This window comes from Rhagoletis pomonella, unplaced genomic scaffold (genome assembly GCF_013731165.1).
Source record: "Rhagoletis pomonella isolate Grant_MI unplaced genomic scaffold, Rhpom_1.0 Rhpom_scaffold_00001, whole genome shotgun sequence".
Lineage (NCBI taxonomy): Eukaryota > Metazoa > Arthropoda > Insecta > Diptera > Tephritidae > Rhagoletis > Rhagoletis pomonella.
The window spans coordinates 70,778,048-70,783,480 of NW_023458555.1; the positions used below are offsets into that span (position 1 = coordinate 70,778,048).

General features: G+C 30.4%; 1 protein-coding gene across 3 annotated transcripts in view; it reads left to right on the top strand.

Moving 5' to 3' along the window:
• Window positions 1–5,433, top strand: part of LOC118747492 (mediator of RNA polymerase II transcription subunit 7) — an 8,002-nt gene that overhangs the window by 204 nt on the left and 2,365 nt on the right. The window lies entirely within an intron of this gene.

Genomic DNA, 5,433 nt, shown 5'->3' on the forward strand with positions numbered 1-5,433 from the left:
TTAAAAAAATCGACAAACTTTCGTAAAAATTTCGAGCTTTCTATTTCAATTTTAGTATAACCAGGTGCAAGTTTAAAGCAGCTGTAATTTGCCGTCAAAGTCATATTATCTAAACGCTATTTTTTTTTTAACGAAGAAAATGAGCAACACCTTCATCAAAAAAGAATATATATATATTAAAAACCAACGATAAATCGCAGCTATTTTAAACTTGCACTTCATTTAAATTGATCGGACTACAAACGGCATTCTCAAAACATGTATTTCTAGGAAATCGAGTTAAAAGCCCGAAATTTTTACGAAAGTTTGTTGATTTTTTTAATGTTGCGCAAAAATTGAACCTTGGGGTTTTATTAAAGTATAAACTGCATTTTTATAAACAAATAATATGTTTTTGTTATTTTTTTGGCCTTATAACAATTATATTCAACAATTTATATTGAGCTCGAGGCCGTTTAAATGAAAATTTATTCTGGGAAAGCAACAATAATTTGAAAAAATGGTAGAAGTGGTAGCTATTTCGGAAATCACCACATTTCCTCATCAGATTTCTTTCAGTAGGATTCGAACCGACGATCCCACTGACTCAGCCAGTTGCCTATGCACCGTGCTAAGTACGCCTTGTAAATTATCGTTTGCTTATTTCCACTATTTTCATTTTTGTTATGCCAACACAATCAAGCGCAGCTATTCCGCTGCAATTCACTTGATCATGTGGTTGTTGGTATTGTTGGTTTTTGCTAATAATTCTATTTTTAGAATGTTTAACTTTTATGTGTGCTCGTCCTTAAGTTATTTGTTTTTGTTATTGTTTATAAGGCCAAAAAAATAACACAAACAAATAACTTAAGGACGAGCACACCTAAAAGTTAAACATTCTAAAAATATAATTATTAGCAAAAACCAACAATACCAACAACCACATGATCAAGTGAATTGCAGCGGAATAGCTGCGCTTGATTGAGTTGACATAACAAAAATGAAAATAGTGGAAATAAGCAAACGATAATTTACAAGGCGTACTTAGCACGGTGCATAGGCAACTGGCTGAGTCAGTGGGATCGTCTGTTCGAATCCTACTGAAAGAAGTCTGATGAGGAAATGTGGTGATTTCCGAAATAGCTATCACTTCTACCATTTTTTCAAATTATTGTTGCTTTCCCACAATAAATTTTCATTTAAACGGCCTCGAGCTCAATATAAATTGTTGAATATAAACAAATATTAAAATTAAATAATTTTAAGTTAAATGGCCAATCTTGTCAATATGTGAGTGTCGTAAAGTTTTGATAAGCACTTCAAATACTAAAAATAAAATGTCAAACTTTAGTACTGAAATCAAAGAAGATGTCTCCTTTATCCATGCATAATAACTTAAAAAAATTTGTTTGTTAAGAAGTGTACCTTAAAATATGTGCATACACATTTATGTTCAAAGTGTAAAATGTACCTACATAAACTTTCCCATGAATACCTCAAATCATTGATCTTGAAGCATGTACTAAGAAAATATATGAGCAAATTAAAAAGTCGATGCCACTATTTCTTGTGTTATTCAACCAATTACTTAAAAACACGAACAATTGATTCGTTTTTAATTTATAGCTACTTTAAAATCAATCTGAAGTTTTTTACCATATTTTGGCATATTGTCACGCCCATGGTGGAATCATGATTAAAAAATGAAGATAGTTTCAATAAACAACTTTTTGATTAAAAAGCAGATTTTTGACAATTGCTCAATTGTTAAAAAATCGAAACGGCGTTACCCCATTCAATTTTTTTGCTAGAGGGAATTTTACATAATAAATTTGGAAGATCAACATTAAATAAAATAGTTGTACTAACATTTAACTTTTAAAAGTAATTAAAATCTTATCTTAAAAATGTTTAAATTTTACATTAAATATGATAACCACTTCCCAAAGACTTGTTTTTAGAATAATAAAATTTTAGTGAACATATATATCTGGGTTCGTATGGAATACTAGCTTATGTCGGATATAATGCGGCATTCCCTAAAATCTTTAAACGATAAGGAACTTTTTGATGAGGCTTAATAAGAATATTGACTTGCTAATATCAGAACTATTTCTTGCACGTTTATTTGCTTGTGAACTCCCAATTGCATTTGTCCATTTAACTGCATGTCTTTCAAGTACCTTGAAAGTGGAATTTACTTTGGGACGCATGCGCCTTTTGACTTTCCGAGAAGTGAGTATTATCCACTTCTGGTATGTTTTGATAATGTCGTTGGTTCTTTGAGCAAAATTAAAATATATTTTACTGTTCAATATTGCAGGGGGTGTGAACCCTTCTCCTCTCTGACCCCTGGGGGCACTTTTGAAAATTTCTTGGACATTAAAAAAATAGCATTTTTCCCGAAAATGTAAACTCGGATTACGCAAGCCACATGATTTAATCGCAGAATACCTTCCGCATTGGAAAAATAACCCTAATCTGTCCAACTTCGGCTACCACAGTATATTTTACAAAAAAATTAGTGTTCGAAAATTTTAACTCTTTACTTTTAACTAAATTTTAATGCTTGGATCACAGGCGTATGTTAACAGTTTTTTATTTGGGAGTACGCGTGTGGACACAATAACCCAAAAGCATTGTGCAAATAACTGAACCATACCCAACAAAAGGCCGTTTGCTTGTTCAAATTTCGATTATAAGAACAAAATGTTTTAAACAAGCAAAAGATGAATAATAAAATTTGAAGGATTTTAGATATTGGATATGGTAGCACGAAATGTCACATTCTGCTTAATTGTCAGGTTGTTAATATGGCGACGACGTGACAATGAACCATGATGCAATAATACAAGGTGGTATCAGTTGTGACAGCTCGATTTTGATACTGCCTTAGCTCAGTAGAATAAGAAGAAAACCGAGAAGAAATTAGTCCCCTTTTGGGGGTAAAATATAAAATTTCATATTTTCTTCTTAACAAAATTTGCTTTTTTATAGTATATTCGTAGACACTACCAGTGTTGCCACGCCCTCTCAAGAAAATGTATCACTGACCAAGCCAAATATGCATCCAAATGTGTCCAGTTTTCTTTTTTTTTACGTATACATCTCATAATTTGTAAGAAAACCAAACATTTTCAAGAAATCGACATAATTTAACCCATCCTAAGGACTTGGAATACATGTATATATATTTTTATTTTTCATAAAATCAAATATTTGTAATTTCAACTTATAAATTACATTTTTTGTGCATAAGTATTTTGCAAAGTAAGTATAATAAATAGTAATTAATATGTTACATTTGTACCTGTACACTCTAAAACGAGCATGTAAAACTACTACTGAAAAGTATATATTTGTCAACAAGAATCTGTATATCTATACGTGTATCTAAATATACGTATAAGATGTTCAGGATTTGAGATCTTTAAAATATATACATAAATACACATGTAAAATGTTTAAAATTGCAAAAATTTTCAAACTAAAACTACATTCCCTACTAATAATAAACATTTACTCTATTTAAAACTTTTAATGTGTAAATTTGCTCTTCGCGTCAAATGTGGTATGTAAAAGTAAACAGGCAATGTTTAGCTTTATTACACGGTGTGCAAATTTGCACACATTAAAATAGGAAACTGGTTACCTCTCTTAATATGCGCAAATAAACAAATTTTTGTTTGAGTATTTAAAGTCGTTTCAGTAAAATTCATACAAATTTCCTTAAATAAATAAAATTTATTTTTTTTACAGAGTATTTTAATCTACATTGAGATCTGCTTTCTTTTTAAATTAACAAATAAAAATGATATGATGATTTGTGATATGAAAGAGTCTACTACAGAAAAAGTTTATATTTACTTTCTCTATATATTAAGATCTTGCTTAAAGCATCATTTTTAGCTAATTAAAACCATTGCGCTTATACCTATTTTGGTGAGATCTCTTCATATGTTCATTGTTTCATTAAAAAAAAAACAAAATAAATGCTTTAATATCACGCACGAAATTAGCTAGCAGAAGAAAAAGAAGAATAAATGTCAAAAGAATATATAAAAAGTGGTGTTACTAGCTCAGTTGATTTTGTGTATGTGTTTCGCCGCACGGCTTCTGATATCAAATTGAAAAATTTTGTTTGAATTTCTACACACACTTACAGGTTTTGACAGTTTATGCCGCCAAAGCAAAAACAAAATACATGTAAATGTTTGTTTTTGTACTCCTGCTATCACCTTATATTGATTCGCCTTTGGCACAAACAAAAGTAAAATGAGTGGAAATCATAATATTAATGATGTACTGGACAGTGTAAGTGCTTGTGTGTAAAGCAAAGAGTTTAAAACTGATTTATAAATAGTAAAATGTTTACAGCAGATTGTCAAAGCAGTGCAACAACTGTTCTCTTGCAAGTTTTTGCTAGTTTTGTGTTCAATAACCTCTTCTGCTAGTTTTCTCTTCTTCTCAATTTTACGCTCTAGTTTGCTTTTACGCTCTCGCTGCAATGTTTTACTGGAGAAGTTACTATACAAACCTAATGTTACTCGCATATTTTCGAGCCTGTATGTAAATTTTCGGAAAAAAGGTTAAAAAGTATATTCATCTGCTGAAAAGATATTTTCGCAGATTCACAATTTGGGAAAATTTTAGTTTGGCATCCCCCGCGTACAAAAAAAAGGTGGCTATGGGGGGGTAGGGGGAGTTCTCCTGATTGCAAATATATATACTTTTAGCCGCAGGAGGCTTATAGTTTTTAAGTTATTTGTTGTTAAAGTTTGTAAATTGAACTAACCTCTCGGCGCTATTTCACACAATAAACACTATATTTATGTAGACACTTTGGAAAAATAGTTGCATTAAAACCCCGCACAATGAAATGTAAACATACGTTTTACATTTATGATGTATTTTTAGTAAATTAAGTAAGTTTTAATAATTATCACGCACTTATATATGTATACGCACATTGTGAATACAGAACCGTTGATTCAACCATGGTTTCACACTGACATTAGAAGAGTGCAGCCACATCTAAGAAAATAACAATAAAAGAGAATAGTTTTTATCGTACCCATTTTCCTGCTCAGCGTTGAATTAGTAGTAAAGGAGGGTATGGGGTTAAATACCCCCAATAAAAAAAAAATCACGCGATTTTTTATTAAAAATTTTCATTATTTATCAAGTATTGATTTTTATGGAAAAAGCGCCGCAGGCGAAAATTTGTAATAAAAATTCGCGCGATTTTTTATTAAAAATTTTTATTATTTATCGAAGTATTGATTTTTATGGAAAAAGCGCTGCAGGCGAAAATTTTTAATAAAAAATCGCACGGTTTTTTATTAAAAATTTTCATTATTTATCAAGTATTGATTTTTATGGAAAAAGCGCCGCAGGCGAAAATTTTTAATAAAAAATCGCGCGATTTTTTATTAAAAATTTTCATTATTTATC